At 37.9% G+C, this 17,925-nt stretch overlaps 1 long non-coding RNA gene across 1 annotated transcript; it reads left to right on the top strand.

Moving 5' to 3' along the window:
• The first annotated feature begins 1,210 nt into the window (after positions 1-1,210).
• On the top strand, positions 1,211-9,173 carry LOC138413822 (uncharacterized). The gene is made up of 2 exons (XR_011246223.1): positions 1,211-3,755; positions 9,103-9,173. It is a non-coding gene; the product is annotated as an uncharacterized lncRNA (long non-coding RNA).
• Positions 9,174-17,925: the final 8,752 nt, after the last annotated feature.

The following is a 17,925-nucleotide window of genomic DNA, read 5'->3' as shown; positions in this document are numbered from 1 at the left end:
TCAGTCCCAGGGAGCAGTTAGCATTAAGGATGTGCATGTGTTTTAAATTAGCTGCAAAGAGCATGTTCGCCTCATGACAACATTCACAGCACAAGCTGGGCTCAGTAATGCTGTTTTCTTAAATGTGATTTAGAAAAGCATGTTCTCTCACAGACGATAATAACTCTGTAATATAGACCCTAGTGACCAGTGTGATGTTTCCTATTATATTCACTCCTCCCCTCTGACCAAATTACAAAAAGTCCTCGGCCAAATCCTCATTTCGGAGCAGCACTTTCAGACGCAACGATGTCTTGCTATCGTGTGGTGGTTTTTGTGCTTTTTGTTGTCTTACTGCTGAATGGTAAGTCTTGATTTGTTGATGCAGTTATTTTCTAATTTTAACCTTTAATCAAATGTAAAAAGACAGCCCATGTTGCCTGTGTTCTCAAATCTCTAAATCACATGTCATCATGTGACAGGATTGATTTTATTTGTTTGTTTGTTTGTTTTAAAATCTTATAATGGTACTGCTCCCAAACACCTAACAGACAGTTAGTCCAATACCACCCTGTGAGACCTCTGACATCACTTAGGGGGTGGTCTGCTAGTGGTACCCAAGTCAAATTTAAATCTAAATGCCCCATCCATTGCAGTTTTTAAAACCAGATAGATTTTTTTATTCACAAGCGCCTTTACCTAAGCTATTGTACACAGTCTTACCATTATTGTATTTTATTCTATTTCTATTTTATTGTTTCACACAGTTCTATTAATTTTATTTGTATTATTTTACTCCCTTTATTTTCTCTTTTTAATCTCTTTCATTTAGCTTGGAAATAGTTTTAAACTGTGCTTTTTCCTTTAAAATTGATCGTTTTTCTTTTAAGTATCCCTGTAAAGCACCTAAAATCTACCTCTGTGTTTGACATGTGCTTTCTGAATGAAACTGCTTAAACATGGTGGCTGTTTCCCATATGTGGTTACAGTAGCAGAGAATGAGGCTGCATCCTTTCCATGGTCTTGCCCCAGTCTAAGTGGAGTGTGTAGGAAGGTTTGCCTCCCAACAGAACTGTTCTTTGGACCCCTGGGCTGTGGGAAAGGCTTTTTGTAAGTTCAGATATCCCGATGCAGCATATGAATACATTCTGTATATGTATTTGTGAGTGGAATTTATTCAAACATTGTTTATTTTTTCTTTTATTTCTAGGTGTTGCGTGTCTCATTTTCTATGACAGCTGAATGACATGAGAAGACAAGTCTGATCTGTCACTGCAGTCATGAAGAATATCATTCAGTCACTATAAGACTTGTCGAGCATCATCAAAGATAAGACAGACAGAAGACATTGTTATGGAGGTTCACATTTGTCTTTTAACCCTGTGAATGTTAGGATGTAGAATTAACTACTTTTTGGGTTATTTTAACAAAAATGGCTGAGATGGAATAAAACGTTACATCAAACATCTTTGTAACAATTTTTTCATGTAACTTTGGACTATTTGTCAAAATGTAGTTTGACTGGTATCTTAATCTATAGCTCTGACACTGCTTGGTTGATATCTCATAGCCTCTGATCAATTTCACTGACTCACACCCAAACTTAAATCATTAAATCATTTGCTTGCATTGTATCTAGATCATGGTTATTATGGGAGCTTTGATTATGCTTCTTTGTATTTTCAAATTTTGACCTCATCGTATTTTAGCCAAGTTCAAACCAGCTAATTTCCTCTTGACATGCCATATTTATTTATCGAGGCCACCCTCGTTATAAAACTTACACACATAACAACCTAATAAACTAAAGATAGTAGATTTATTTAGGAAAATTCCACACACCACCACGGACATATTGAAAAGGTGAAAACAATATACTGAAATGGAGGAATTGCTGATGCTGATACAACTGCTCATCATGTTGACTTCAAACCTCAGGGGTCAATGAAGCTGAGGACCCTTGGAGGTGCAGCCGAGTGCTTCTGGAAACCCCAACCTTTAACCCTAACCCTGCATTTATGTAAGAATACTTCACAGTCAACAATAACCTTCCCCAGGATCCTCAGCAACACACCTACCAAATTTGAAGTCGGTAGAATGGTCGGTTATTGAGAAAATATAAAAACAGAGAGACAGAGACAGAACGAGACAATTTGTAAGTTTTACCCTGTTCCCATGGTAAATAATCAGTACAGTTATCATATTCATAAAGAGATTAAAATGTTCCATTGGCACTATATTACCAACTGTCAGTTGGATTCCACGTATGAGACCAGTAGCTGTGAAGGGAGAAGGGTGATGGGAGGGGCTCCTTGAAAAGTGGGCTGGCATCAGGTAAAATGCTGTGGACTCATTTAAATCTGATTCATCATGCAGAACTGTCGTAATAGTTATGGGTAATGCCTCATCTTCTGGGGTCCCCCTGACTTGTGGTGTCCCACAGGGATCAATCATTGGCACCTTTGGTGAGAATATGTATTTATGTAAGTGAAAGGGAGTTTTGGTGGTGTCGCGCCACTTAATGGACAACATCAATACACTGTCCGCCTCTATAGACACCATCGCATCATGCCAACGTCACAAAATGTTCCCATCAGATGCAATGATTGTCATTTTATTTCGAGGTCCACGATGTCTGAACGTGTTGTCGTGGTGTAACATGCTAATTGTACACAAAATGTCTTTTAAAAATCTTATGGATTTCTTTTGAAATAATGCCACACAAACCAACAGGCACATTTTGAACTGACTAAAAAAGACAATGACATGGCAGAAACACCATCTGTCTGTCATGGAATCTTCTGGACAGCTGCTCATCCAAATTGACTTCAAACGTGGTGGGTCGAGTTTGACCCTGTTCCCATGGTAAATATTCAATATGTCATTATCATATTATTACACAGAATGACATCTTCCACTGCTACTATAAAACTCTGTCAGTTGGATTCTGGTGAGGGGAGGGGCTTTTTGAAAGGTTAACACATAGTTAATGAACCTAAAACGTATATTTCTATATGCTCAGGGCAGGTTGACATAGTCGTCTGTGAAGATTCTCAGTTATCTAGGTCACGTTAACTGGCTCCAGCGATGGCAACTGGACTTGGTTGTAGATACTTGACAAAGTTTCACCTTTCTTGAATGTCTTGGATATGAGATGAAATGTCCTTAAGCATAAACACTTCTGGTCCTGAAAACCCTATTTCTGTAGGGCCTTGTGAATGTAGTTTTTGGTTCTGACACAAGTCCAGTCTTGGTTTATTATTTTCTTTGTTGCTCAAATACCATGTTTTCTTCAACACTGAGAGGCAAAAGTAAAGTGAAGAAATTGTCCTTGCATGTAAAGTAAAACTGAATGAAATGTCTTCTATCATCTCTGTGGTAGACTATACACATATACTTTGAGAATTGAAGAACATTGCAATATTTCAACAAAAACGTTTGATTTGAAATACACAATCGCTAGATAGATTTAAAACCAAGAGGCAGGTTTGGACAGGCAAACCTCCAATTTTCCATCATCAGGTAGTTGACAAACACAGCCCCAGGAGAACCAGCTTGAAATATGAATTATACTAACTGCTGAAAATAAATTAGAGACCAACCCATTTCCTCCTATATCTCCTATTTCACTCCTCCCCTCCTCAGAGGTGAGCAGATAAATAAGACAAACCATCCTGGGTCTAAACATCGTTTTGGAGAAAGACGCAGTTTCAGACCAACAATGTCTCGTTATCGTGTGGCTGTTTTGGCGCTGGTCGTTGTCTTGCTTGTTTTTGGTGAGTATTGATACATCTCTGCATGTTTTTGCAGCTCATATCTGCACATTTTTACAGTTATTTTTTTTAATTGACAACGAAAGGATTTGAACAAAAACATACATAACGTTTCTCTTTGTTTTCAGTTGCAGAGAATGAAGCAGACCAACCTAAGTTGGATTGCTCCACCATACAGGGAGTCTGTAAAGACAGTTGCCTCTCAACAGAATTCTCTATTGGAGCTCTCGGCTGTTCCGCAGAGAGTTCGTAAGTTCAGATGCTTAGATGCAGCATGTGAGTAAATATTGTCTATTTATTTGCCGGTGGAATTAAAGTATGTATTGTTTCTTTTTCAGAACTGTATGTTGCATAACCAAACCATAATTCAGCCAAGATACAAGACTTGCCAAGCATCACAGATGATGGGACAGACAGAAGACATCGTTGTGGAGGATTTGCTTTGGCTGACGTGTTGCTGATTTGAATGCAGCTCCAATGGTTGAATAAAACATTACATTGAACAACTTTTCTTGTTTGTATTCTTTTACTTAAAGTTGTATGATTCATCAGAAGATCATTTTACTTTCAACTAAAACTACAAATCTGCCACTATTTGATTGGCATCCCATCATCTTTTATATATGAAGTGAAAACATCTACATTTCTGTCTTGACTCAAAGTACTTTGTTTTCACTCATGTTTGCTTCCAAATGGGATTTGTGGTTCATATGAAACATGTTTGACAGAAGCAGACCATCATTTTGGGTCCCTAACAAGAAGGAAGTGAAAACATACTTTTCACAAAGTAACCTAACCCCTACTTGCATGACTTAAGGTTAATTGCATGTCCCACCTTTTGAGTTTAAGGACAGATAGACAGACAGATTTTTAATTTATAGTTGGACTAGTAACTGTGTTTTTGCCCTTTCAGAATGTAACAGTGTGTTGCATTGTTTCAAGAAAAGTTAGATTCATTGAAGTTCATTGGGTTTTCTAAGATTTTAAGTTCAATTCCAAAAAGAAAGCATTTCATAACAAAATGAGCTGGTTCAAGCTTAGTTGAAATGTTATACGTTACCATTTTACGATACAAAAAAGCATACCCAGAGCTCCATTCTGATACCCATGGATCAGTCTATCCTACTAGATCTTCTTGAAAAGTGGGTTGGCGTCAGGTAAAATGCTCTGGACTCATTTAAATCTGATTCATCATGCAGAACTGTCGTAATAGTTATGGGTAATGCCTCATCTTCTGGGGTCCCCCTGACTTGTGGTGTCCCACAGGGATCAATCATTGGCACCTTTGGTGAGAATATGTATTTATGTAAGTGAAAGGGAGTTTTGGTGGTGTCGCGCCACTTAATGGCTACACATCAATACACCATCCGCTTCTACTGACACCATCGCATCATGCCAACATCACAAAATGTTCCCATCAGATGCAATGATTGTCATTTTATTTCGAGGTCCACGATGTTTGAACGTGTTGTCGTGGTGTAACATGCTAATTGTACACAAAATGTCTTTTAAAAATCTTATGGATTTCTTTTGAAATAATGCCACACAAACCAACAGGCACATTTTGAACTGACTAAAAAAGACAATGACATGGCAGAAACACCATCTGTCATGGAATCTTCTGGAAAGCTGCTCATCCAAATTGACTTCAAACGTGGTGGGTCGAGTTTGACCCTGTTCCCATGGTAAATATTCAATATGTCGTTATCATATTATTACACAGAATGACATCTTCCACTGCTATTATAAAACTCTGTTGGATTCTGGTGAGGGGAGGGGCTTTTTGAAAGGTTAACACATAGTTAATGAACCTAAAACGTATATTTCTATATGCTCAGGGCAGGTTGACATAGTCGTCTGTGAAGATTCTCAGTTATCTAGGTCACGTTAACTGGCTCCAGCGATGGCAACTGGACTTGGTTGTAGATACTCGACAAAGTTTCACCTTTCTTGAATGTCTTGGATATGAGATGAAATGTCCTTAAGCATAAACACTTCTGGTCCTGAAAACCCTATTTCTGTAGGGCCTTGTGAATGTAGTTTTTGGTTCTGACACAAGTCCAGTCTTGGTTTATCATTTTCTTTGTTGCTCAAATACCATGTTTTCTTCAACACTGAGAGGCAAAAGTAAAGTGAAGAAATTGTCCTTGCATGTAAAGTAAAACTGAATGAAATGTCTTCTATCATCTCTGTGGTAGACTATACACATATACTTTGAGAATTGAAGAACATTGCAATATTTCAACAAAAACGTTTGATTTGAAATACAAAAACGCTAGATAGATTTAAAACCAAGAGGCAGGTTTGGACAGGCAAACCTCCAATTTTCCATCATCAGGTAGTTGACAAACACAGCCCCAGGAGAACCAGCTTGAAATATGAATTATACTAACTGCTGAAAATAAATTAGAGACCAACCCATTTCCTCCTATATCTCCTATTTCACTCCTCCCCTCCTCAGAGGTGAGCAGATAAATAAGACAAACCATCCTGGGTCTAAACATCGTTTTGGAGAAAGACGCAGTTTCAGACCCAACAATGTCTCGTTATCGTGTGGCTGTTTTGGCGCTGGTCGTTGTCTTGCTTGTTTTTGGTGAGTATTGATACATCTCTGCATGTTTTTGCAGCTCATATCTGCACATTTTTACAGTTATTTTTTTTTAATTGACAACGAAAGGATTTGAACAAAAACATACATAACGTTTCTCTTTGTTTTCAGTTGCAGAGAATGAAGCAGATCGACCTAAGGCAGACCGACCTAAGCCAGACCGACCTAAGGCAGATTGCTCCACCATACAGGGAGTCTGTAAAGACAGTTGCCTCTCAACAGAATTCTCTATTGGAGCTCTTGGCTGTTCTGCAGAGAGTTCGTAAGTTCAGATGCTTAGATGCAGCATGTGAGTAAATATTGTCTATTTATTTGCCGGTGGAATTAAAGTATGTATTGTTTCTTTTTCAGAACTGTATGTTGCGTAACCAAACCATAATTCAGCCAAGATACAAGACTTGCCAAGCATCACAGATGATGGGACAGACAGAAGACATCGTTGTGGAGGATTTGCTTTGGCTGACGTGTTGCTGATTTGAATGCAGCTCCAATGGTTGAATAAAACATTACATTGAACAACTTTTCTTGTTTGTATTCTTTTACTTAAAGTTGTATGATTCATCAGAAGATCATTTTACTTTCAACTAAAACTACAAATCTGCCACTATTTGATTGGCATCCCATCATCTTTTATATATGAAGTGAAAACATCTACATTTCTGTCTTGACTCAAAGTACTTTGTTTTCACTCATGTTTGCTTCCAAATGGGATTTGTGGTTCATATGAAACATGTTTGACAGAAGCAGACCATCATTTTGGGTCCCTAACAAGAAGGAAGTGAAAACATACTTTTCACAAAGTAACCTAACCCCTACTTGCATGACTTAAGGTTAATTGCATGTCCCACCTTTTGAGTTTAAGGACAGATAGACAGACAGATTTTTAATTTATAGTTGGACTAGTAACTGTGTTTTTGCCCTTTCAGAATGTAACAGTGTGTTGCATTGTTTCAAGAAAAGTTAGATTCATTGAAGTTCATTGGGTTTTCTAAGATTTTAAGTTCAATTCCAAAAAGAAAGCATTTCATAACAAAATGAGCTGGTTCAAGCTTAGTTGAAATGTTATACGTTACCATTTTACGATACAAAAAAGCATACCCAGAGCTCCATTCTGATACCCATGGATCAGTCTATCCTACTAGATCTTCTTGAAAAGTGGGTTGGCGTCAGGTAAAATGCTCTGGACTCATTTAAATCTGATTCATCATGCAGAACTGTCGTAATAGTTATGGGTAATGCCTCATCTTCTGGGGTCCCCCTGACTTGTGGTGTCCCACAGGGATCAATCATTGGCACCTTTGGTGAGAATATGTATTTATGTAAGTGAAAGGGAGTTTTGGTGGTGTCGCGCCACTTAATGGCTACACATCAATACACCATCCGCTTCTATTGACACCATCGCATCATGCCAACGTCACAAAATGTTCCCATCAGATGCAATGATTGTCATTTTATTTCGAGGTCCACGATGTTTGAACGTGTTGTCGTGGTGTAACATGCTAATTGTACACAAAATGTCTTTTAAAAATCTTATGGATTTCTTTTGAAATAATGCCACACAAACCAACAGGCACATTTTGAAATGACTAAAAAAGACAATGACATGGCAGAAACACCATCTGTCTGTCATGGAATCTTCTGGAAAGCTGCTCATCCAAATTGACTTCAAACGTGGTGGGTCGAGTTTGACCCTGTTCCCATGGTAAATATTCAATATGTCATTATCATATTAATACACAGAATGACATCTTCCACTGCTACTATAAAACTCTGTTGGATTCTGGTGAGGGGAGGGGCTTTTTGAAAGGTAAACAGATAGTTAATGAACCTAAAACGTATATTTCTATATGCTCAGGGCAGGTTGACATAGTCGTCTGTGAAGATTCTTAGTTATCTAGGTCACGTTTATCCAAAACTGGTTCCAGCGATGACAACTGGACTTGGTTGTAGATACTTGACAAAGTTTCACCTTTCTTGAATGTCTTGGATATGAGATGAAATGTCCTTAAGCATAAACACTTCTGGTCCTGAAAACCCTATTTCTGTAGGGCCTTGTGAATGTAGTTTTTGGTTCTGACACAAGTCCAGTCTTGGTTTATTATTTTCTTTGTTGCTCAAATACCATGTTTTCTTCAACACTGAGAGGCAAAAGTAAAGTGAAGAAATTGTCCTTGCATGTAAAGTAAAACTGAATGAAATGTCTTCTATCATCTCTGTGGTAGACTATACACATATACTTTGAGAATTGAAGAACATTGCAATATTTCAACAAAAACGTTTGATTTGAAATACACAATCGCTAGATAGATTTAAAACCAAGAGGCAGGTTTGGACAGGCAAACCTCCAATTTTCCATCATCAGGTAGTTGACAAACACAGCCCCAGGAGAACCAGCTTGAAATATGAATTATACTAACTGCTGAAAATAAATTAGAGACCAACCCATTTCCTCCTATATCTCCTATTTCACTCCTCCCCTCCTCAGAGGTGAGCAGATAAATAAGACAAACCATCCTGGGTCTAAACATCGTTTTGGAGAAAGACGCAGTTTCAGACCCAACAATGTCTCGTTATCGTGTGGCTGTTTTGGCGCTGGTCGTTGTCTTGCTTGTTTTTGGTGAGTATTGATACATCTCTGCATGTTTTTGCAGCTCATATCTGCACATTTTTACAGTTATTTTTTTTAATTGACAACGAAAGGATTTGAACAAAAACATACATAACGTTTCTCTTTGTTTTCAGTTGCAGAGAATGAAGCAGACCAACCTAAGCCAGACCGACCTAAGTTGGATTGCTCCACCATACAGGGAGTCTGTAAAGACAGTTGCCTCTCAACAGAATTCTCTATTGGAGCTCTCGGCTGTTCCGCAGAGAGTTCGTAAGTTCAGATGCTTAGATGCAGCATGTGAGTAAATATTGTCTATTTATTTGCCGGTGGAATTAAAGTATGTATTGTTTCTTTTTCAGAACTGTATGTTGCATAACCAAACCATAATTCAGCCAAGATACAAGACTTGCCAAGCATCACAGATGATGGGACAGACAAAAGACATCGTTGTGGAGGATTTGCTTTGGCTGACGTGTTGCTGATTTGAATGCAGCTCCAATGGTTGAATAAAACATTACATTGAACAACTTTTCTTGTTTGTATTCTTTTACTTAAAGTTGTATGATTCATCAGAAGATCATTTTACTTTCAACTAAAACTACAAATCTGCCACTATTTGATTGGCATCCCATCATCTTTTATATATGAAGTGAAAACATCTACATTTCTGTCTTGACTCAAAGTACTTTGTTTTCACTCATGTTTGCTTCCAAATGGGATTTGTGGTTCATATGAAACATGTTTGACAGAAGCAGACCATCATTTTGGGTCCCTAACAAGAAGGAAGTGAAAACATACTTTTCACAAAGTAACCTAACCCCTACTTGCATGACTTAAGGTTAATTGCATGTCCCACCTTTTGAGTTTAAGGACAGATAGACAGACAGATTTTTAATTTATAGTTGGACTAGTAACTGTGTTTTTGCCCTTTCAGAATGTAACAGTGTGTTGCATTGTTTCAAGAAAAGTTAGATTCATTGAAGTTCATTGGGTTTTCTAAGATTTTAAGTTCAATTCCAAAAAGAAAGCATTTCATAACAAAATGAGCTGGTTCAAGCTTAGTTGAAATGTTATACGTTACCATTTTACGATACAAAAAAGCATACCCAGAGCTCCATTCTGATACCCATGGATCAGTCTATCCTACTAGATCTTCTTGAAAAGTGGGTTGGCGTCAGGTAAAATGCTCTGGACTCATTTAAATCTGATTCATCATGCAGAACTGTCGTAATAGTTATGGGTAATGCCTCATCTTCTGGGGTCCCCCTGACTTGTGGTGTCCCACAGGGATCAATCATTGGCACCTTTGGTGAGAATATGTATTTATGTAAGTGAAAGGGAGTTTTGGTGGTGTCGCGCCACTTAATGGCTACACATCAATACACCATCCGCTTCTATTGACACCATCGCATCATGCCAACGTCACAAAATGTTCCCATCAGATGCAATGATTGTCATTTTATTTCGAGGTCCACGATGTTTGAACGTGTTGTCGTGGTGTAACATGCTAATTGTACACAAAATGTCTTTTAAAAATCTTATGGATTTCTTTTGAAATAATGCCACACAAACCAACAGGCACATTTTGAAATGACTAAAAAAGACAATGACATGGCAGAAACACCATCTGTCTGTCATGGAATCTTCTGGAAAGCTGCTCATCCAAATTGACTTCAAACGTGGTGGGTCGAGTTTGACCCTGTTCCCATGGTAAATATTCAATATGTCATTATCATATTAATACACAGAATGACATCTTCCACTGCTACTATAAAACTCTGTTGGATTCTGGTGAGGGGAGGGGCTTTTTGAAAGGTAAACAGATAGTTAATGAACCTAAAACGTATATTTCTATATGCTCAGGGCAGGTTGACATAGTCGTCTGTGAAGATTCTTAGTTATCTAGGTCACGTTTATCCAAAACTGGTTCCAGCGATGACAACTGGACTTGGTTGTAGATACTTGACAAAGTTTCACCTTTCTTGAATGTCTTGGATATGAGATGAAATGTCCTTAAGCATAAACACTTCTGGTCCTGAAAACCCTATTTCTGTAGGGCCTTGTGAATGTAGTTTTTGGTTCTGACACAAGTCCAGTCTTGGTTTATTATTTTCTTTGTTGCTCAAATACCATGTTTTCTTCAACACTGAGAGGCAAAAGTAAAGTGAAGAAATTGTCCTTGCATGTAAAGTAAAACTGAATGAAATGTCTTCTATCATCTCTGTGGTAGACTATACACATATACTTTGAGAATTGAAGAACATTGCAATATTTCAACAAAAACGTTTGATTTGAAATACACAATCGCTAGATAGATTTAAAACCAAGAGGCAGGTTTGGACAGGCAAACCTCCAATTTTCCATCATCAGGTAGTTGACAAACACAGCCCCAGGAGAACCAGCTTGAAATATGAATTATACTAACTGCTGAAAATAAATTAGAGACCAACCCATTTCCTCCTATATCTCCTATTTCACTCCTCCCCTCCTCAGAGGTGAGCAGATAAATAAGACAAACCATCCTGGGTCTAAACATCGTTTTGGAGAAAGACGCAGTTTCAGACCCAACAATGTCTCGTTATCGTGTGGCTGTTTTGGCGCTGGTCGTTGTCTTGCTTGTTTTTGGTGAGTATTGATACATCTCTGCATGTTTTTGCAGCTCATATCTGCACATTTTTACAGTTATTTTTTTTAATTGACAACGAAAGGATTTGAACAAAAACATACATAACGTTTCTCTTTGTTTTCAGTTGCAGAGAATGAAGCAGACCAACCTAAGCCAGACCGACCTAAGTTGGATTGCTCCACCATACAGGGAGTCTGTAAAGACAGTTGCCTCTCAACAGAATTCTCTATTGGAGCTCTCGGCTGTTCCGCAGAGAGTTCGTAAGTTCAGATGCTTAGATGCAGCATGTGAGTAAATATTGTCTATTTATTTGCCGGTGGAATTAAAGTATGTATTGTTTCTTTTTCAGAACTGTATGTTGCATAACCAAACCATAATTCAGCCAAGATACAAGACTTGCCAAGCATCACAGATGATGGGACAGACAAAAGACATCGTTGTGGAGGATTTGCTTTGGCTGACGTGTTGCTGATTTGAATGCAGCTCCAATGGTTGAATAAAACATTACATTGAACAACTTTTCTTGTTTGTATTCTTTTACTTAAAGTTGTATGATTCATCAGAAGATCATTTTACTTTCAACTAAAACTACAAATCTGCCACTATTTGATTGGCATCCCATCATCTTTTATATATGAAGTGAAAACATCTACATTTCTGTCTTGACTCAAAGTACTTTGTTTTCACTCATGTTTGCTTCCAAATGGGATTTGTGGTTCATATGAAACATGTTTGACAGAAGCAGACCATCATTTTGGGTCCCTAACAAGAAGGAAGTGAAAACATACTTTTCACAAAGTAACCTAACCCCTACTTGCATGACTTAAGGTTAATTGCATGTCCCACCTTTTGAGTTTAAGGACAGATAGACAGACAGATTTTTAATTTATAGTTGGACTAGTAACTGTGTTTTTGCCCTTTCAGAATGTAACAGTGTGTTGCATTGTTTCAAGAAAAGTTAGATTCATTGAAGTTCATTGGGTTTTCTAAGATTTTAAGTTCAATTCCAAAAAGAAAGCATTTCATAACAAAATGAGCTGGTTCAAGCTTAGTTGAAATGTTATACGTTACCATTTTACGATACAAAAAAGCATACCCAGAGCTCCATTCTGATACCCATGGATCAGTCTATCCTACTAGATCTTCTTGAAAAGTGGGTTGGCGTCAGGTAAAATGCTCTGGACTCATTTAAATCTGATTCATCATGCAGAACTGTCGTAATAGTTATGGGTAATGCCTCATCTTCTGGGGTCCCCCTGACTTGTGGTGTCCCACAGGGATCAATCATTGGCACCTTTGGTGAGAATATGTATTTATGTAAGTGAAAGGGAGTTTTGGTGGTGTCGCGCCACTTAATGGCTACACATCAATACACCATCCGCTTCTATTGACACCATCGCATCATGCCAACGTCACAAAATGTTCCCATCAGATGCAATGATTGTCATTTTATTTCGAGGTCCACGATGTTTGAACGTGTTGTCGTGGTGTAACATGCTAATTGTACACAAAATGTCTTTTAAAAATCTTATGGATTTCTTTTGAAATAATGCCACACAAACCAACAGGCACATTTTGAAATGACTAAAAAAGACAATGACATGGCAGAAACACCATCTGTCTGTCATGGAATCTTCTGGAAAGCTGCTCATCCAAATTGACTTCAAACGTGGTGGGTCGAGTTTGACCCTGTTCCCATGGTAAATATTCAATATGTCATTATCATATTAATACACAGAATGACATCTTCCACTGCTACTATAAAACTCTGTTGGATTCTGGTGAGGGGAGGGGCTTTTTGAAAGGTAAACAGATAGTTAATGAACCTAAAACGTATATTTCTATATGCTCAGGGCAGGTTGACATAGTCGTCTGTGAAGATTCTTAGTTATCTAGGTCACGTTTATCCAAAACTGGTTCCAGCGATGACAACTGGACTTGGTTGTAGATACTTGACAAAGTTTCACCTTTCTTGAATGTCTTGGATATGAGATGAAATGTCCTTAAGCATAAACACTTCTGGTCCTGAAAACCCTATTTCTGTAGGGCCTTGTGAATGTAGTTTTTGGTTCTGACACAAGTCCAGTCTTGGTTTATTATTTTCTTTGTTGCTCAAATACCATGTTTTCTTCAACACTGAGAGGCAAAAGTAAAGTGAAGAAATTGTCCTTGCATGTAAAGTAAAACTGAATGAAATGTCTTCTATCATCTCTGTGGTAGACTATACACATATACTTTGAGAATTGAAGAACATTGCAATATTTCAACAAAAACGTTTGATTTGAAATACACAATCGCTAGATAGATTTAAAACCAAGAGGCAGGTTTGGACAGGCAAACCTCCAATTTTCCATCATCAGGTAGTTGACAAACACAGCCCCAGGAGAACCAGCTTGAAATATGAATTATACTAACTGCTGAAAATAAATTAGAGACCAACCCATTTCCTCCTATATCTCCTATTTCACTCCTCCCCTCCTCAGAGGTGAGCAGATAAATAAGACAAACCATCCTGGGTCTAAACATCGTTTTGGAGAAAGACGCAGTTTCAGACCCAACAATGTCTCGTTATCGTGTGGCTGTTTTGGCGCTGGTCGTTGTCTTGCTTGTTTTTGGTGAGTATTGATACATCTCTGCATGTTTTTGCAGCTCATATCTGCACATTTTTACAGTTATTTTTTTTAATTGACAACGAAAGGATTTGAACAAAAACATACATAACGTTTCTCTTTGTTTTCAGTTGCAGAGAATGAAGCAGACCAACCTAAGCCAGACCGACCTAAGTTGGATTGCTCCACCATACAGGGAGTCTGTAAAGACAGTTGCCTCTCAACAGAATTCTCTATTGGAGCTCTCGGCTGTTCCGCAGAGAGTTCGTAAGTTCAGATGCTTAGATGCAGCATGTGAGTAAATATTGTCTATTTATTTGCCGGTGGAATTAAAGTATGTATTGTTTCTTTTTCAGAACTGTATGTTGCATAACCAAACCATAATTCAGCCAAGATACAAGACTTGCCAAGCATCACAGATGATGGGACAGACAGAAGACATCGTTGTGGAGGATTTGCTTTGGCTGACGTGTTGCTGATTTGAATGCAGCTCCAATGGTTGAATAAAACATTACATTGAACAACTTTTCTTGTTTGTATTCTTTTACTTAAAGTTGTATGATTCATCAGAAGATCATTTTACTTTCAACTAAAACTACAAATCTGCCACTATTTGATTGGCATCCCATCATCTTTTATATATGAAGTGAAAACATCTACATTTCTGTCTTGACTCAAAGTACTTTGTTTTCACTCATGTTTGCTTCCAAATGGGATTTGTGGTTCATATGAAACATGTTTGACAGAAGCAGACCATCATTTTGGGTCCCTAACAAGAAGGAAGTGAAAACATACTTTTCACAAAGTAACCTAACCCCTACTTGCATGACTTAAGGTTAATTGCATGTCCCACCTTTTGAGTTTAAGGACAGATAGACAGACAGATTTTTAATTTATAGTTGGACTAGTAACTGTGTTTTTGCCCTTTCAGAATGTAACAGTGTGTTGCATTGTTTCAAGAAAAGTTAGATTCATTGAAGTTCATTGGGTTTTCTAAGATTTTAAGTTCAATTCCAAAAAGAAAGCATTTCATAACAAAATGAGCTGGTTCAAGCTTAGTTGAAATGTTATACGTTACCATTTTACGATACAAAAAAGCATACCCAGAGCTCCATTCTGATACCCATGGATCAGTCTATCCTACTAGATCTTCTTGAAAAGTGGGTTGGCGTCAGGTAAAATGCTCTGGACTCATTTAAATCTGATTCATCATGCAGAACTGTCGTAATAGTTATGGGTAATGCCTCATCTTCTGGGGTCCCCCTGACTTGTGGTGTCCCACAGGGATCAATCATTGGCACCTTTGGTGAGAATATGTATTTATGTAAGTGAAAGGGAGTTTTGGTGGTGTCGCGCCACTTAATGGCTACACATCAATACACCATCCGCTTCTATTGACACCATCGCATCATGCCAACGTCACAAAATGTTCCCATCAGATGCAATGATTGTCATTTTATTTCGAGGTCCACGATGTTTGAACGTGTTGTCGTGGTGTAACATGCTAATTGTACACAAAATGTCTTTTAAAAATCTTATGGATTTCTTTTGAAATAATGCCACACAAACCAACAGGCACATTTTGAAATGACTAAAAAAGACAATGACATGGCAGAAACACCATCTGTCTGTCATGGAATCTTCTGGAAAGCTGCTCATCCAAATTGACTTCAAACGTGGTGGGTCGAGTTTGACCCTGTTCCCATGGTAAATATTCAATATGTCATTATCATATTAATACACAGAATGACATCTTCCACTGCTACTATAAAACTCTGTTGGATTCTGGTGAGGGGAGGGGCTTTTTGAAAGGTAAACAGATAGTTAATGAACCTAAAACGTATATTTCTATATGCTCAGGGCAGGTTGACATAGTCGTCTGTGAAGATTCTTAGTTATCTAGGTCACGTTTATCCAAAACTGGTTCCAGCGATGACAACTGGACTTGGTTGTAGATACTTGACAAAGTTTCACCTTTCTTGAATGTCTTGGATATGAGATGAAATGTCCTTAAGCATAAACACTTCTGGTCCTGAAAACCCTATTTCTGTAGGGCCTTGTGAATGTAGTTTTTGGTTCTGACACAAGTCCAGTCTTGGTTTATTATTTTCTTTGTTGCTCAAATACCATGTTTTCTTCAACACTGAGAGGCAAAAGTAAAGTGAAGAAATTGTCCTTGCATGTAAAGTAAAACTGAATGAAATGTCTTCTATCATCTCTGTGGTAGACTATACACATATACTTTGAGAATTGAAGAACATTGCAATATTTCAACAAAAACGTTTGATTTGAAATACACAATCGCTAGATAGATTTAAAACCAAGAGGCAGGTTTGGACAGGCAAACCTCCAATTTTCCATCATCAGGTAGTTGACAAACACAGCCCCAGGAGAACCAGCTTGAAATATGAATTATACTAACTGCTGAAAATAAATTAGAGACCAACCCATTTCCTCCTATATCTCCTATTTCACTCCTCCCCTCCTCAGAGGTGAGCAGATAAATAAGACAAACCATCCTGGGTCTAAACATCGTTTTGGAGAAAGACGCAGTTTCAGACCCAACAATGTCTCGTTATCGTGTGGCTGTTTTGGCGCTGGTCGTTGTCTTGCTTGTTTTTGGTGAGTATTGATACATCTCTGCATGTTTTTGCAGCTCATATCTGCACATTTTTACAGTTATTTTTTTTAATTGACAACGAAAGGATTTGAACAAAAACATACATAACGTTTCTCTTTGTTTTCAGTTGCAGAGAATGAAGCAGACCAACCTAAGCCAGACCGACCTAAGTTGGATTGCTCCACCATACAGGGAGTCTGTAAAGACAGTTGCCTCTCAACAGAATTCTCTATTGGAGCTCTCGGCTGTTCCGCAGAGAGTTCGTAAGTTCAGATGCTTAGATGCAGCATGTGAGTAAATATTGTCTATTTATTTGCCGGTGGAATTAAAGTATGTATTGTTTCTTTTTCAGAACTGTATGTTGCATAACCAAACCATAATTCAGCCAAGATACAAGACTTGCCAAGCATCACAGATGATGGGACAGACAGAAGACATCGTTGTGGAGGATTTGCTTTGGCTGACGTGTTGCTGATTTGAATGCAGCTCCAATGGTTGAATAAAACATTACATTGAACAACTTTTCTTGTTTGTATTCTTTTACTTAAAGTTGTATGATTCATCAGAAGATCATTTTACTTTCAACTAAAACTACAAATCTGCCACTATTTGATTGGCATCCCATCATCTTTTATATATGAAGTGAAAACATCTACATTTCTGTCTTGACTCAAAGTACTTTGTTTTCACTCATGTTTGCTTCCAAATGGGATTTGTGGTTCATATGAAACATGTTTGACAGAAGCAGACCATCATTTTGGGTCCCTAACAAGAAGGAAGTGAAAACATACTTTTCACAAAGTAACCTAACCCCTACTTGCATGACTTAAGGTTAATTGCATGTCCCACCTTTTGAGTTTAAGGACAGATAGACAGACAGATTTTTAATTTATAGTTGGACTAGTAACTGTGTTTTTGCCCTTTCAGAATGTAACAGTGTGTTGCATTGTTTCAAGAAAAGTTAGATTCATTGAAGTTCATTGGGTTTTCTAAGATTTTAAGTTCAATTCCAAAAAGAAAGCATTTCATAACAAAATGAGCTGGTTCAAGCTTAGTTGAAATGTTATACGTTACCATTTTACGATACAAAAAAGCATACCCA

This window comes from Paralichthys olivaceus, chromosome 15 (assembly GCF_024713975.1).
Source record: "Paralichthys olivaceus isolate ysfri-2021 chromosome 15, ASM2471397v2, whole genome shotgun sequence".
Classification (NCBI taxonomy): Eukaryota; Metazoa; Chordata; class Actinopteri; order Pleuronectiformes; family Paralichthyidae; genus Paralichthys; species Paralichthys olivaceus.
Note: the sequence above shows the minus strand (reverse complement) of the source record. Positions and strands in the feature narration are given on the sequence as shown.